General features: G+C 37.3%; 1 pseudogene; it reads right to left on the bottom strand.

Moving 5' to 3' along the window:
* Positions 1 to 14260: 14260 nt before the first annotated feature.
* LOC108291779 lies at positions 14261 to 15241 on the bottom strand (annotated as a pseudogene).
* Positions 15242 to 18186: the final 2945 nt, after the last annotated feature.

Here is an 18186-nt window from a genome sequence, read left to right as displayed (position 1 = left end):
TCACCATGTTGACTAGGATGGTCTCGATCTCTTGACCTTGTGATCCACCCGCCTCGGCCTCCCAAAGTGCTGGGATTACAGGCTTGAGCCACCGCGCCCGGCAATATTAGTTTTATTGTAGTATAATTTATGTTTAATTTCACAAACATATCATTCATCGATTTTAATTTTTTAATTTAACTTTTGTTTTGGAACCCTGAATAAAATAACTAATATGTCGTAACTGACATATACTATTCTCTAACGTGAACCTGTTCCATTTTGTTTACCCATACTCACAGATGTTTAGGATTTTTTTTATTTTATTTTAATTAGTTCAGAGACAATGCTGCAATCAGCATCCCTTTATACGTTTCTTTCAGCAAATATGTAAAAGTTCCTCTCAATTATCTATGAAGGAGAGAAATTACCAGGACACCAGAAATGTGTATTTTTCAATAGATAGGGCCTAATTTCTCTTCAAAGTAGCTCTAATTAGACAACCCCCAGCCATGAATATGAGTTTCTATGTTCTCACATATTGCCATTATATGCTATTGTCAGACTTTTCAACTTTGGGCAATCTGAGGATATTATCAATGGTATTTTATGGTTGTTTTAATTTTAACTGCCTTGTTTATTCTTAAGGATGGGTATGTTTTTATATGTTTACTGACCTATTGGATTTTTCTTCTGTGAATTGGCTGTGCATTATGCTTTTTTTCACTTATGTAGTAATGATGATAGTTCTGGTGGTAAAATACTAATTTTCTTCTGTGCAACAGCTGCCCACAATTGTCCTAGGATTTATTTCAGCAGTCAAAAAAAAAAAAAAAAAAAAAAGGAAAAGCAAAGAAAAAAGTATGTGGTAACAGCAATTTCTAAGCTATGCTTTATATTACTTTTCAACTATTAGAATCAATATGTATACATAAACTATGGAAGACTTATCTACAATTACAAAACAGAATGATGAAAAAATACATGCTGATGACAGGAAATAAAAGTCCTAGGCTGGGAGGTTCAAAGAGATATGGGTGAGCTACTGTCCTCATCCGACATAGAGAAGATCCCTGACATACCACGTATGGTTACTGAAATATAACTGTAGGTTTAAGCATGCTATTTGAATTTGCAGCATTAAACAGTAGAGGAAGTGAATATAATTTGGTGTGTAAGATGAAAGAATACAGGAGAGTGAGATAGCATATGTGGGAAATCTTTTTCCATTATAATAGAAATGCAGTAGAAATCATCAAAAAGTAATAATTAAAATAGCATGCATATATTATTGTGAGATCTGGAATGGAGATGTGGTAGATTAGAAAAAAGACCTACTTCTTAAATTCTATATATTCTTGGATACCTTATACATATATATATATATATATATATATATATTACTTTATATTTTTATAAAATTGCAGCACGAAAGAAAATACAGAAAGGAACAGAGTTGTCACATATCAGTAAATTGAATGGATAAAGTTATTGTTTGTTTCATGACCAAGTAGTATACATATGGCAAAAACACAAGTGTGTTTATATCATAAAATAAATGTAACTTAACATATTGAATAAACCATCAAGAAAACCATATGATAATCTCAATACCCTTAGCAAAAGCATTTGGCAAAGTTCAACACCCATTTTTGACAAAAAGCTTTCAGCAAACTAGAAACAGAAACAAAATTCTCCAACCTCACAAAGAATAACTACAAAAATACATATCAACATTTAAAAAATAATTTTTTCAAGTAGTCTTATGTTCACAACAAAATTGAGCAGAAGATACAGAGATTTCCCATATATTCCCTGGCCCTCACATGTGCAGTTTTCTCCACTGTCAACAATCCCCACCAAAGTGGTAGATTTGTTACAACTGAACTTACATTGACATATCATTTTTACCCAAAATACAGTTTACATTGGGGTTCATACTTTATGTTGTACATTCTGTGGGTTTGGATAAATATATAATGATATGCATCCATTATTACAGCATCATGAAAAATAGTTTCACTGCTCCAAATTTCCTCTGTGCTCCATCTATTGATTCCTCACTCCCCTTTAATGCCTGTCAACTCTGATCATTTTACAGTCTCTGTAGTTTTACTTTTTCCAGATGTTATGCAGTTGGAATGATATAGTATGTAGCCTTTTCATATTGACTTTTTTCAGTTAGTAATACACATTTAAGGTCCCTCCATATTTTTTCAAGGTTCAATAGATTATTTCTTTTTAGAGCTGAATAATATTCCATTTTCTGGATGTACCATAGTTCATTTATCCATTCACTCACTGAAGGGCACCTTAGATCCTTTAAAATTTTGTCAATTGGCAATAAATCTGTGATAAATAATTATGTGCAGATTTTTGTGTGGTTATATGTTTTAATTCATTCAGATAAATACCAAGGAGCACAATGGCTGGATGCTATAGTAAGAGTTTATCTACTCTTATAGGAAACTGCTAAACTGTCTTCCACAGTAACTGCATCATTTTACATTCACATCATTAATAAATGATTCCATTAATAGATAATTAATAAACTTTCTATTGCTCTACCTTCTTACCAGAATTTGGTATTGACAGTATTTTAAGTTTTAACCATCCTAATATGTGTGTAGCTGTATCATTGCTTTAACAATCTGAAATTTTCTCGTGACATTTGATATTCAGACACTTTTATATTTTTATTTGCTATTTGTATATTTTTTGTGAGCTTTCTGTTAGGGTCTTTGTCCATTTTTACACCTTGGTATTTCTTTCCCTACTGTTGTGTTTAGAGTTATTTTTGTATTCTGAATAACACTCTCTTACCAGATATGCATTTTGCAACTATTTGCCCATAGTCTGTGGCTTGTCTTTTCAATCTCTTGACAATATTCTTCACAGAAGTTTAAAAAAAAAATTAATGAAGTCAATGTTTTCCTTCTATGTATTATGTCTTTGGTGTTGTAGTTAACAGATACCATCAAACCCAAGATTATCTGGAGTTTCTCCTGTGTTGTTTTCTAGGAGTTTTACAGTTTTGCATTTCACATTTGGACCTATGATTAATTTTGAGTTAATTTTTGTGAAGGGTGTAAGTTCTGTGTTTAAATTAATTGTGTTACATGTAGCTGCATAGGTTTTCCTGTAGCATTGGTTGAGAAGACTATGTTTGCTCCATTGTATTGTCATAGCTCCTTTGTCAATCTGTTGAATGTATTTAGCTGGGTCTGTTTTGGGGTTCTCTATTCAGTTCCAATGATCTACTTATCTATTATTTCACCAAAGCCATACTGTCTTGATTACTGTAGCTGTACAGTACATCTTGAAGTTGTGGAGGCAAAGTTAATTTTAATAAAAATAAATGTTAAAACTAGCACCAGAGACCAGTCATGAGTCTTTCTTTTGTTGCACGCATTTTGGCTAGGCAATTGGTCACCTTCTTACAATGGCCAGATATTGTTATATTACTCATGCAAAATTTTAAAGATGGCCCCACCTAGGTCTTGGTGAATGAACTATACAGATACTTCTGAGAAAGTATCTGTTTTGGAGGTGGTATTAAAGTATAAAAAGAGTATTTGGGAAGGATCAAGTTGAATGCGTCATTTGGGGACCCACCAGCCCAGGAAATGAGTTGCTCTCATACCTTTGCCATGTGACCTTTATGGATCCAGCAACAATGTCTGATTTGCAGAAAACTGGAATTCTAGGGTGGGAATTTTCATATACTAAATACAGTGAACATTTTAAACATGCTTACGTTACTTTCCTGAGCTTTATTACTCCTGCTCCTATTTGCTTTAAAAAATTAAAAGAATAATCTTTGTGAAAATTGAGTAAGATATTGTAAGAGAAAAGTGTTCTGCAAACAATCAAATGTTACACACATAGAGAGTGACAAAGTAAATTTTCCTGAATAATGAGTCATTAAAGTCAATTTTCATATCCCAGTCCTCTTGAATTAACATACCCTTTGGAATAAATAAGTATAATTTGGTAGCCCATGTGACATTTCAACCAAGGATTGTGAAGTTAGTTGTTGATAAGGTTTGACTCTCCGTTCCCACCCAAATCTCATCTTGAATTGTAATCCCCACATGCTGAAGGAGGGACCTGGTCAGAGGTGATTGGATCACAGAGGCAGATTTCTTTTTGCTCTTCTCATGATAGGGAGTGAGTTCACATGAGATCTGGTTGTTTGATAAGTGCCTGGTTGTTTGATAAGTGTCTGGTGCTTCCCCCTTCCCCCCCCCCCTCTCTCTCTCTCTTTCTCTCCCTCTGTCCATGGTGTAAGAAATGCCTTGCTTCCCCTTCTACCATGATTATGTTTCCTGAACCCTCACTCTTCACCATGCAGAAATGTGAGTCAATTACATCCTCTTTTCTTTATAAATTATCAAGTCTCAGGTATTTCTTTATAGCACTGTGAAAACAAATGAATAGAGAGAATTGGTACTGGAAGTCACGTACTGCTATAAAGATAACCTGAAAATGTGGAAGTGACTTGGGAACTGGATAACAGGCAGAGGTTGGAACAGTTTGGAGGCTCAGAAGATGACAGAAAGATGTGGGAATGTTTGAACCTTCTAGGTAGTTTTTGAATAGCTTTGACCAAAATGCTGATAGTGACATGGGCAATAAAGTGCAGGCTGAGGTGGTCTCTGATGGAGATGAGAAACTTATTGGGAATTTGAGCAAAGGTGACTCTTGCTATGGTTTAGCAGAGACTGGTGGCATTTTGCTCCTGCCCTAGAGATCTGTAGAAGTTTGAAATTGAGAGAAATGATTTAGGGTATCTTGTAGAAGAAATTTCTAAGCAGCAAAGCCTTCAAAATGTGACTTTTACTGAAAGTGTATACTAATATGCATTCACAAAGAGATGATTTAAAATTGGAAAGTATGCTTAAAACAGAAGCAGAGCTTAAAAATTTGAAAAATTTGCAGCCTGACCATGAGGTAGAAAATAAAAGTCCATTTTCTGGGGAGAAATTCAAGCTGGTTGCAGAAATTTTCATAATTTATGGAAGCAAAACGTTAATAGCCAACACAACTGGGAAAATGTCTCCAGGGCATGCCAAAGTTGTTTACAGCAGTCCCTTGCATCACAGACCCAGAGGCCTAGGAGAGAAAATTGGCTTCATGGACTGGGCCTAGGTCCCCACGGCTCTGTGCAGCACTGAGACTTGGTGCCCTATGTCCTGGCCACTCCAGCTCCAGGTGTGGCTAAAAGAGGCAAGGTACAGCTCATACCACTGCTTCAGAGGGTGCAGGCCCCAGTCTTTGTTGGTTTACACATAGTATTGGGCCTGTGGGTACACAGAAGAAAAGAAGTGAGCTTCAAGAGCCTCTGCCTAGATTTCAGAGGATGAATGGAAATGCCTGAATGTCCTAGCAGAAGTCTGCTGCAGCAGTGGAGCCCTCATGGAGAACCTCTACCGGGGCAGCATGGAAGGGAAATGTTGGGTTGGAGCCCCTACATATAGTTCCCACTGAGGTACTGCCTAGTGGAGCTGTGAGAAGAGGTCCACCATACTCAAGACCTCAGAAAAGTAGATCCACCAACATCTTGCACTGTGTGTCTGGAAAGGCCACAGACACTCATTGCCAGCCTGTGAAACCAGCTGTAGGGGCTGTTCCCTGCAGAGCCACAGGGATGAAGCTGCCAAAGTCTTTGGGAGCCCACACCTTGCATCAACATGCCCTTGATGTGAAACATGGAATCAAAGGAGGTTTTGGAGCTTTAAGATTTAATGACTCTCAGGCCCGGTTTTAGACTTGCATGGGGCATGTGGCCCCTTTGTTTGGGCCAATTTCTGACATTTGGAATAGGAATATTTATCCAATACCTGTACCCCTATTGTATCTTGAAAGTAACTAACTTGCCTTTGATTTTACAGGCTCATAGGCAGAATGGACTTGCTTTTTCCCAGTTGAGACTTTGGACTTGAACTTTTGAGTTAATGCTGGAATGAGTTAAGACTTCTTTGGGGGACTGTTGGAAAAGCATGACTGGTTTTGAAATGTGAAAAGGACATGAGATTTGGGAAGGGCCATGGGCTGAATAATATGATTTTGCTCTGTGTCTCCACCCAAAGATCATTTCAAATTGTAATCCCCAGATGTTGAGTGAGAGACCTGGTAGAGGATGACTAGATCTTCTGGGTGGATTTTTCCCTTGCTGTTGTCCTGATAGTGAGTGAGTTTTCATGAGATCTGGTTGTTTGATAAGTGTCTGGTGCTTCTCCCTTCTCTCTCTCTCTCTCTCTCTTTCTCTTTCTCTCTCTCTCTCTCTCCTGCTGCCATGTAAGATGTGCTTTGCTTCCCCTCTGCCATGATTGTAAGTTTCCTGAGGCCTCCCTAGCCATGCATATCTGTGAGTCAATTAAACCCTCTTTCCTTTATGAATTACCCAGTCTCTGGTATTCCTTCATAACAGTGTGAAAACAGACTAACATAGTTGTTTTTGGCATTGCTTCTATTACATAACAGCCATTCACCACAATTAGTTTCTAGAGAGAAAGCTCGCATTTACTATGAAAGCAAAAGATGGAGTTGAAGTGGAGATAGAATAAGGGAAGGTGAATTAGCAACATTTTCTGCTGTTTCTATTAAAGGCCTCTCTATATAACCAAGTTTATTTTTTAAGTGAAAATAAGCTCTTTTCATTATAATTTAAAGCTAGAATTTCCTGAATGCTTCTGGTTTTTATTAGGAATGTCTAGAGGGCAGCCCTAACTGACTTGAGACTGTTCATACCCAGTCAGCATATCACCCAACCAGTATTAACAGTCCTTGCCAGGGTATTTATATAGTCTCTAATTGTTCTTGGCTGTGAATTTAGTTTGTTCAAACACATGCGGATGGTCACCAGGTCAGTCTGTCCATCTGCTCTGTGACCCAAAAGAAAACTTCCAAAGAAACCAGACCAGATCACAGGCTAGATCAAGGGTTCTTGAACATATAATCTCGTAGCCCTTGGAGATTGCATCTAATCTAAATTTCCCCATACAACAGGGAAAAATGTATTTTAAAATAGCTCTCACTATGCAGTCTAAAGTTGTAATTCTCAAGTGGACTTCAAGATTTTAGAATATATTTACTAATTAAAAAATTTATATATTACACCTAAATTAGCTGTGAACCCATTCAGGTCACTCACAGACTACATTTCTTATTATCCAAATGAGGGATAATTGGTGAGTTGGTACGTTAACTCTGTGAAATGATTTTCTGTTACTTAATTTGGTAATTATAAATGTAATATAGCACCTTCAAAATATGGTTATAACATAACTGAAAGGATTTTATATAATAAATGGCTACAAGCAAAATATAAAATTGTTATGCTTTAATGTCAAATGCACAAAACTCTCTTTTCTGTTTTTTTTTTTTTTTTTTTTTTTAATTTGAAAGACATCCCAAATTTGTTGATAACACACTCAAGCACATACCCAGACCATAGACAATAGAAAGCAATTACATAAGTTCACAAAACAACCAGCTAACAACAAAATGACAGGAACAAAATCTCACATATCAACATGAATCCTAAATATAAATGGTCTACATTTTACATTGCATATTAAGAATTGTCTATTAGTGTATTTCAGCCAGATTCTGGAACTAGAGTGGACAGACTAGTTAAGCAAGGGTATCCCTTTGAAAATTGGTAGTGTTTGCAATGGCAGAAGCAAGAATCAGAGATCTTAATCTGAAAGTACTAGAAGAGGATATCTAAAATGTGTAAAATAAGCAACAAAGATGAGTGATGATCATTCATATTTATGGCAAAAATAAGAAGATATTATTTCAGTGCATAATTTCCAGGGGGAAAAGCCCATTAGGCTGATATACTTAAGTTTACAACTTTGCCAATCAAATTAGACTGATCACATTACAACTTTGATGATTTAAAATGATGGGTCAAAATGCATTATTTTATCCATCATTTCTCCCCCTGTAAATAACACTGTAAAACATATAGACACACAGTTAATCACACTCAATATGGAAGGCAATTTTTATTCAGATATGCCTGAGAGCACCACCAAGTTTTATCTTTTTTTCACTATCAGGGATCAGGCTGAAGCTTGATACCACAACCTTGAAGGTATAAAAATTATCATTCTGTTACTAGCACGGGCAAAATTCACAGAAGCATTTTACTGAACTTGCCTTGGTATCACCATCCATACCTGAGTTACCTTGGTCCAGGCTATCGCTTATATGATTGCAACAGGCCCTATTTGTCTCCCTGCTTCCACTGTTGATCTTCTCTCATTATCACATAGCTGTCAAGAGTAATCTTAGACCAATGAATTCTTGTTATATCAGGTTGTATAAATTGGCTCTCCCACCAAATACAGTTTAAAATGCCAGATTAACATATTTGCAAATTACCACAAAACCTTTGAAGAGCTGAAAAGATAGTGCAAATACTGCCAAGCCAAATTTTGGAGAAATGGTTAAATGCAGGTAGACAACCAGGTTATTGGAGCAGCAAAGATATTTAAATGGGGCTTACAATTGCCACACATTTGAACTTAAGGTTGTGATTTACTGAGGTGTTGAAGACAGAATTTTATGATTTACTGGGGTGATGAAGACATAATTTCAGGTGCATTGACTGTTCAATAAAGATAATCACATAGCTACTCTTCAAATATTAAGCTGAGACCAGGGCCGTTAAGTACAACTGTACATTGTAAAACATGGGGGAAATTGGGATGGCAAGGGGAACTGAGCAGACATTCTGATACATTACAGTGTAATTTGTGACTCCTGAAATTATGCAGTATACAAAATGTAAACTCCATAGGAAATAGTTTTATTTGTATCCCGTAAGGTTTCATCCTCCAGGATAAAGGCAAACCTCAATAAAACAATGCTAATTTAAGCTCAGTCTAATACAAAGAAGCTTACTATAATGCTGATTAAAGCAAGGAACAAAAAAGGGAAATACAAAAATGATCCTTCCTGAGAAGTTCCATCCACAGTCCAGCCTTTATGTGCATTGCATGAGTGGCTCATGTATGTCATCTGGGTGGGTCAGGAAATATCAAGTCACAGCTTTGGTTTAAAGTGGTCATCAAATGCTTGTGTTCTCAGGCACCTGACAGAGGAAAACACAGAGACCCAGAGGAGGACAAATTTACCCCAGGATTTATGACAATTCAAAAACTATTGTTTCAAGAGCAATGACCAGCATTTTGTAATGACAGCCAGGTACATGGAGGTTAAGGAGAATAGTTCTATTAAACAAAAGGCAGAGCTTGTCTTTTTCTCTGCTGATGTGTAAGGCATTTGTAGCAGATTTGAAATCACCGTAAATGCTTTCATTCAGATGTGTTTTGGCCTGTTCTAAGGCTGTACCCATAGTTAGGCCGCTTGGATAGTAGCCCCATTTGATTCCATTGCATGTGAATGGACAGTAGTTTCTAAAGAATTTGTTGTAGAAAAAGCAAAAAGAGAAACTTCCAAAATTATTTCTCTTTCCTTTCCTCAAATATCCTCCAGAGCTTTTATCACAAATTTTTAAATGTGAATTATGACAATGAAATTGATGAAGTTTGCCAATGTTACTATTTTTATTTATCAAATTCTTAGAATAGTATAAACATAACATAAAATGTTTCAAAAGCATTTGCTCATTCAATACTCATGAAAACATTATTAACTGGGGCAGATGGTCAGCCATACATACTGGGGTAGACATACTGGTTGTTAAAATATTAAATTATTTCCATGATAAAGAGTAAATAGCCACTTCCCCAGTGTCCTGGTGGCTTCCTGTCAAGCATATCAGCTGTGCTTTTTCGTTACCATTCTTACAGCTCCTTGTAATCCAGCAAATAACAAGGACCACTTGTCCTAGCTGGGTGCACTAATTACCTATATCTGTGTTGGAATCAGCATCCTGTAAAAGGAGGGCTCAGTGCCTCTGGTATACCAGTTATTGGTGTTTTAAATATAATTCCTAGAAATGAGTATTTCCAGAATTTTACAAATCAGAAAATTGAATCTCAGAAATCTAAAATATAAAGAATACTTGTATCACACAGCTTTGCATCTTATAGAATTAAATGCAGTTCTGTAGAAAGTGCTTTTAATGAGATGCCACAAACAATTAGATTAAAATGTCTGATGAAATTCCTCTCATTGGGAGAGATCTTAGACTTTTGGTTTTAGATTTATGAGCATTTTATTTATTGAGACCGCTATTTTTTATTGTGTTTAGATACAGCTACAAAAATGTAATGCACAGTCCAATTATTCATAAATTTTGGAGCTTTAATATCCATCAGTTTACTGATGTCCTTTGACTCTGTAAATTATTTTGTTCAACTTAGAAAACAAAGGATTCATCAGCCATGTGTCAAAATTTCTTCATATTGTTATAATTCGTTCCCTAAATGAGATCTCTCACCTTTAAATTCAAAGTTGGAAACCTGGAGACGAAGAAGCAAACATTGCCACAGCATCTATGAACACCAATGTACTACATTAAAAAAAAAAAAAAAAAGAAAATTATTGAACAAAAATAACTGAAAAGAACTCAACATCTAAATGTATTTGAAACAATTATTTCTGAGTATATTTTACATTTTCAATGGATACTTAGTGAACTTATTTAGTAATCTAATAAACACAAAATTGATTATAATGGGATAATTTATATTGGCTATAACAACATAAACTAAATGTGCAATAATATATAAACATGATTTTACAAATAGTGATATATACCATATTGAATTGTTTGCAGTTATTTAAAATTGTGATTGTAGAAACTAATAGTAAAATCATTATAATAGTACATGTAAAAATTCAAATATAGAAATGTATATACATTCTTATTTTTAAATGATGTTTTTCTTCTTTCATCACTTATTCAATGTGTTTATGGCATAACTATAGCCAAATTACAACTAAATTTTACCAACATTCAATCTCTGTAGTACTGTGGTATTTTTGTCCTTCTATAAGTCATTTCATTTTAATTTAGGTAAAAAATTATTTTGTGATATTTGGAAGCAGCAGTTAGCCATGATTCTTTTTTTTTTTAATTAATTTTTAATTTTATTATATAGAACATTTGGAATATATCAATAATTAGAAGAAAAACATGACTTCTAATCCTACTACTCATTATTAATATTTTCACATGTTGATATTCCTTTGTCAAATTCCTGCCATTTTTTCATATTTATATTATGTTATGTAAACAGTTTTCTAAAATAAATTAGTGTTTGTAGTATTGTCTAAATATATACCTGGATTTGAGACCCAGTGGGTAACAGACACAATGGTCATTGGTGATGATTTGGGTCAACACAATTCCATATACCATTAGGTCAAGCCAGTTTTGTCTTGTGTGATTTAGTCCATTGCCTTCAGTCTTGTTCTTCCTGCCATCTTGCATATTGCTGCCAAGATCTTTTTAATGATCACTTCACTTTCCTGTCTTCACTCCTTTAGTCAAAATAGAGGTTCAGCTTTTTAGCATATAAGTCATCTCCATTATCTTTCTCATGACTTTGTCTTCTTATTTGCTGCTTTCCCAGAAAAGTACTTGAAAGTCTCAGAATATCGTGTAGCCTTTTGTACCTCCCTAACTTTTTACCTCTTCCCTCTACTAAGAATGATTCTTACCATATATAAGGATAGTTGGTCTGCAGTGACAGAAAAGAAAACTGACGGTGTGCTGTGGCTCATGCCTGTAATACCACCACTTTGGGAGTCCATGGAAGGTGGATTGCCTGGGGTCAGGAGTTCAAGAACCAGTCTGGTCAACATGGTGAAACTCCATCTCTGCTAAAAATACAAAAAAATTAGTCAGACATGGTAGTGTGAGCCTGTAATTCCAGCTACCTGGGACGGTGAGGCAAATAAATTGTTTGAACCAGGGAGGTAGAGATTGCAGTGAGCCAAGATTGCACCACTGCACTCCAGCCTGGGCGACAGAGGGAGATCTCATCTCAACAAAAAGAACAAAAAAAATATAAAGAGAAAAAGGGAAACTGGAAACAGCACATCTTGTACCAGTTTAGCCTACGCTCAAATTTGTTCCTAAATCCTCGGTAAGTCTTTGACTTTAATGAGGTTTTTCTATGAACACCATATTTGGATTCCATGAACTAAAATTATAACCTTATTATAACAGCTTAATGGAAGGCACTGTGGACAAAATATCCTGGATGAGAGTGGAAGTGATAAAAGATGAGGCTAGATTTCTTAAGGGTGAATGCAATTTGTGAAGCCTGAAGATGATGATGATCAAATAAATGCACATTTAAACATATCCCTTTATTTATCATTACAAAAGATAAAGCATTATATTGGCAATTGAGAGACAATGTTTGTGGCCTTACAAATTGGAATTGTTATTTTAGAAAGCCACTAACTACATATATATGAAACTTAAAGATGTGCATTTATGCATTTGGAAGTAGTATTGCTATATCTGGATAAAGTCTTTTCATACATTGGATTATGTCCTTAAGCAATAAGCAGATAAATGTAGGATCTAGGTAAGAAAGAAAAATAGTTAATATAAAAAGGGATAGTGGAAGGGTTGGAAGTTGTTTAATTCAGGAAGTATTTTAAAAACACAGTTGAAAGAGTATGTTGAGGGACAGAATGTGGGTTGTGAGATAAAGGCAAGTCAGAAATGACACCAAAGCCTGGGTGTGGTGGCTCACGCCTGTGATACCAAGCCTTCGAGACCCTATAGCTGGAGGATTCCTTGATCCCAGGAATTCTAGACCAGCCCAGGCAACATAGTGAGAACTCCAGTCTCTACAAAAAGGACTAATAAGACAAAATTTGCTGGGCATGGTGTCACACGCCTGTAGTATCAGCTATTCAGGAAGCTGAGATGGAAGGATTGCTTGAACTGCAAACAATCAAGGCTGCTGTGAGCCATGATTGTGTCACTCCACTCTATCCTGGGCAACAAAGTGGGACCTTGTCTCAATAACAATACATATTTTTTAAACAGACACTGTGTTCATTTTCATTCTGCTGATAAAGACATACATGAGATTGGATAATTTATAAAGAAAAAGAGGGTTAGTGGACTTACAATTTCACATGGTTGTGGAGGCCTCACAATCATGGCAGAAAGGGCTGTCTTACATAGTGGCAGGCAAGATAGGATTAGAACCAAGTGAAAGCGCTTTTCCCTTATAAAACTGTCAGATCTTGTGAGACTTACTCACTACTACAAGAGCCGTATGGGGATAACTGCCCCATGATTCAGTTATCTCCTACCAGGTGTCTCCCACAACCCTTGGGAATTATGGGAGCTACAATTCAAGATGAGATTTGGGTGGGGACACAGCCAAACCATATCAGACACCAATGTGTTTGGCCTTAAAAACTGGAAGAAATGAGTTTTTCCTCAGTGAGATGGAAAGACTGTAACAGGAAGCTGGTTTGGAAGAAAATATCAGTAATGCTAGTTTATATATCTTAGTTTTAAGATGTCACAAATGTATAGACCTGTCTTTATTTGCACACTTATGTGTATCTTTCTCTCTTGTCATAAAAAAGAGATGATTCCGTGCTAATAGTTCAGTTTTATCATGGATTTTATTCATATTTTCAAGAGTCATCAATCTTTTGATTTATACTTCATCTTCAGGTTATCCCAAGTTCTACTCGTTCCTTGTTTTTCTGTCTTTTTTTTTTTTTTTTTAGACACCTTGGAAAGCCTTCCTTCTTTTCCCTTTTTCTAGAATCAGTGTCCCTCAGGGTCTGTCTTAGGCCTTTTGCTCTCAGGTCCATGTATTCTTCTCCAGGAGTATCACCTATACCCAACTTCAAAGTCCTTGTCACCAGCTCAATCTTGGACCTGCGGTTCCAATCATGCCCACTTGTTTCTCATTCTCACAGGGGCACTTCAAAGTAAGTACATTCTTCAAAACTGAAAATCCCATTCTCCTCAATGCTCTGCCTTAATCAAATAAAGTTTTCTTGGTTATTTATTTTAGTAAAAGATACCATTCTACCTAGACCTAGAACTTCTTCTTACCTTCTGCATCTATATTCTTAACCGATTCAACTTTATAACTTAAAGAGGAAATAGAAAGACATGGAAACAGATAGCAATGTCCTCATTCTTTTCAGATGGAAGCTGCAGCCCCCCACCCCACAAAGTAAATTATTCTTTTTCTTGTTTTAATTTTAGATATTTTTATTTCTCCAAGTTTGTTATTTACCTGGAGTGACTGAAATAGAATACATAATTGAGTCCCATCATCATCATCAAGGAAATGGCTTTAAAAGAAAACTGGTCAGATGAATATTATTGCTTCCCATTTTCAACAAGTAAATAGTTGCCACTGATCAATTGACAGCCAGGAGTCTGTCGAGAATGCTCAAGATCCATTATATAATACAACATGTCTGTTCACAGGGGGGACATTGCTAGGAAATAACTTATGTGTACTTCTTGATTTCATCATACAAGACAAGCACAAAAGCACCACCCATGCCTCTGAGAACAATGGATCATGCACCCTTGAAAAAGCTTTGCCTCCTTCATCACAAGCAAACTTCCTCCAGCAGTCAAACATGCCCATGCACATGATGTCAGTTCCTTTGAGCCCCGAATGCATCATTATGTGGCACCGAACAGTGTCAAATGGACAGGAAGTCAACCCTGCAACGGCAGTGACACTCTGTGCGATCATCCAGCTGATGACAATGTGAATGTTCCTGGGATCCATAATCGGTCCCTTTGCAGTGCCATAGATACCGAAGTAGGCAGCTTGGTAGATGATAATACCCTGCACAGACACGTGAAAACCTTGGTACAGTCCCTTAATCCCATCAGATTTGTAGATCTTAACCAGGCAGTCACCGAGGCCTTGGAATTCCCTTTCAGTTCCAGCTTTACCCACATCTGCTGCTAGACAAGTATGGGCAAAATCAAGAGGGTACACAAAACACAAGGATGTAGCCCCAGCAGCACCACCTGATGCCAGATTCCCTGGAAAGTAGTGCCAAAACTGGGTCCTCTTGTCCACACCACCCAGAAAGATCCGCACCAGAAGGACAGGACTCCCTGCTCCTTGGGAATACAGACGACGCAGTCTATAATGCTCTGGTATTGCTTATCTGCAGTGATCTGCTTGCTGGCATGCTGCACCAGCAGCAGCAACTTGACCCACTCAATGGGCACTACCGCTATCTTGGAAATGGCTGCGGCCACTTCACCTGCCAGGAAGTCCTTGGTGAAGGACACAGCAGCATCTGTCATGTTGAAAGGAAAGAGGAGGCAGGCTACTGCAGTACGGGACTAGGCTGGGAACCGGCTTTGAGTCCGGAGCTGTGGGCAAATTGTTCTTTTTCTATTATTAAAATAGAATAGAGGTGGATTATATCATAGCTTCTAAGTTTTTCTTTCTTTTTGATGATTGGTTTTTTTCATCTGAAGATACATTATATCAACTTCATGTCAGACACCATGAATCACACTATCAAATTACATTCACAGACTTCAAATCACAGTTGGAATTATATCCTATGTACGAATAGATGTGAAGTTTCAGGGAGAATAGGAGAGTAAAATCATTTAAGTACTTCCCACATTTGCCCTCTCATTTACATCTCAAATCAGTCATTTGAAATGATAACCAGCATTTCTTCTTTATGCATGAGAGAATTGAGACACAGAATTGTTAAGCAAATTGCTCCACATCACAAATTAGAAAGTTATGAACTTAGGTTAATACACCATTTCACTAAAATCTTTTATTTCTGCTATAACAAAATGCTGTGTATATTTTCTTATTCATGACTCTTGACACTTTTCTGTTGAAATTAATAATAAGCACATTAATTTGAGGTTATATTTTATTGCATAAATTTTTGAAATAGAAAGTAGTAAAGGAAAGTAGCAGCTGGTGAGCATTAGGTATTATGCTATGTGTTTCACATAAGGTATTTTATCAATTCATTCATCATAATTGTGTTACTGGCATCTCATTTTACAAAATAGATAGTGGTCTCAGGGAATGTACATCAGGAATCCTTCTTTACCAAATGCTAGAAACAAAACTCAAATAATTCAGGTAAACAGAAAGTTCTACAGCTTATTTAATTGAATGAGAAATAGATGGCTTAGGAAGAAAAAAATGAATATAAAGGACATACATATAACTAGGCTTGAGAAACAATTGGATCCACCAGAACGAGTTCACTGACTCTCTCTCTCTTTTATCTCTATTGTGATACATAGTATTTTTTTTACACAACACACTTTATTATTTAAGGTTATCCAACGAACAAAACCAATAAGAGAAATACAGACATATAAATATATGGATATATGAAAGACAAATCATTAGAATAATTTACTTATATAGTTATGGAAGCTGAGAAGTCCCATAAAAGGTTGCCTGCAAGCTTGAGAACCTAGGCTGCTGGTAGTGTCCCAGTCCAAGCCAGTAGTGGTACAGTTCAAGCCCAAAAGCCCCTGAACCATAGAAACCAATATTATAATTCTCAGACCACAGGCCTGAAAACCCAAGGGACCACTGGTATAAGTTTTGAAATCTAAAGGTCCAAAAGCCAGAAGTACTATTGTCTAAACACAGGAAAAAAGTATTCCAGGTTCAGAAGAGACAGAGAAAAAAACACTTTTATTTTTTTTGTTTTTTTTTTTTTTTTGTATTACAGATTCATTTTGTCACCCACGTTGTAATAAATTAATAAAAAACTTGTTTTTTTTTTTTGTTTTTTTTTTTTTTTGTTTCATCTGAGACCCCAGTTGATTAGATAATGCTCAGCCACAATGAGAGCAGATCTTCCTTGCTCAGTCCATGGTTCATATACCAATCACTTCTGAAAATAACCTCACAGACACAGCCAAAACTGTTCTACCAGTTCTCCAGGTATTCTTTAATCTAGTCGAGTTGACAACTAAAATTAACCATTGCAGGATTCAACCAAGAAATAGGAAGTTATAGGATCCAGGAAACCAGGCATTTGATATAATGATTTCAATGCTGAAATAGGGGAAAACAAGATGGACAACTGATAAAGGCAGGTGGAACAGCTCCTACCAACCAAGGGACTGAGACAACTGGCATGCTCCAAACAGATCTTCAGAAGGAAGACACTGAGAGTAGATGGAGAGATGACACAGAATCTGGACTGAAAGCAAAGAAATCTAGGAACCCTGTGTGGTCTACTGCATACCAGGACTCATTCCTGGCTCGGGGAGAACAGGCGAGTTGAACTAATGAGGAATAACTGCCTCTCACTATGAGCCTCTGGAACCCCAGCAAGAGGAAGCCCCTTGACCACCATGAGCACCCAAATTGGCAGAGAGAGCTGCTTAGAGAAGTAGTAGGGGCCGCAACCCAGCTGACTTGGACCCCAGAGGGTTTGGTGTGGGATTGTCTAGCAGATCATGGCCAGGGACATCCATCTTCTTAGGTTTGACTCACTCCCATTGGAGACTTTAGCTTTAGGGCAACTGTCAGACCTGATCTCTGCAGGGCAGTCTTACACATCAGAGAGGGCTAAGCTGACTTGAGCAGCCCTTTGTCTGCTGGCCTCTCCTGGGGCCCCAGTCTGGCCATACTTGTTTGCAGGGCAATCTCAGGTGCTCTAGGGACTTGCACCATAGCTTCTGTGCTAGTGGATTGTGCCTGACCAAGACTGTGTGGCCATAGAAGCCACAAATCAACCCAACCACTCGCTATTCATATTGCAGCTTCCCCCAGGCCCACAGAATCTACCCAAATCACTCTTGCTGTTGTGTGTCTGCATGGATGAGTTTAGCCTTTCTTGCTCCACCGGCATGCAGAAGTGTAGTCTGCCTTCCCTCCCCCTGCCAAACACCATTTCAGACAGAGCTTTGGCAGGCACAGAACCAGCCAGCCCTGCCCGCACCGGTGCCCAGCCCTTGTCCTATCACTGCACAGAGAACAGCACATCCTCCCCAACCCTGTGCAATCACTCCTGCTTGTGGGGCACAGAGAAGGCGCCCAGTCCTGTGCCCATAAGTTCCCCACTTTAAACCAACACTACCTCCAGCATGACTGCGGAGACAATCCCTAGTAGTTTGGTCCCTGCTCCCTGCATTGCCTCCACCACCATCATGAATGCCCCCAGGGACCAGGCACCCAGGCCCCACCAGCACTCTGCCACAGCTGCTGCACCTTGTCCATCCCAGTGCAGTGGATTCTTAGACTT

This window comes from Cebus imitator, unplaced genomic scaffold (genome assembly GCF_001604975.1).
Source record: "Cebus imitator isolate Cc_AM_T3 unplaced genomic scaffold, Cebus_imitator-1.0 Scaffold466, whole genome shotgun sequence".
Classification (NCBI taxonomy): Eukaryota; Metazoa; Chordata; class Mammalia; order Primates; family Cebidae; genus Cebus; species Cebus imitator.
Note: the sequence above shows the minus strand (reverse complement) of the source record. Positions and strands in the feature narration are given on the sequence as shown.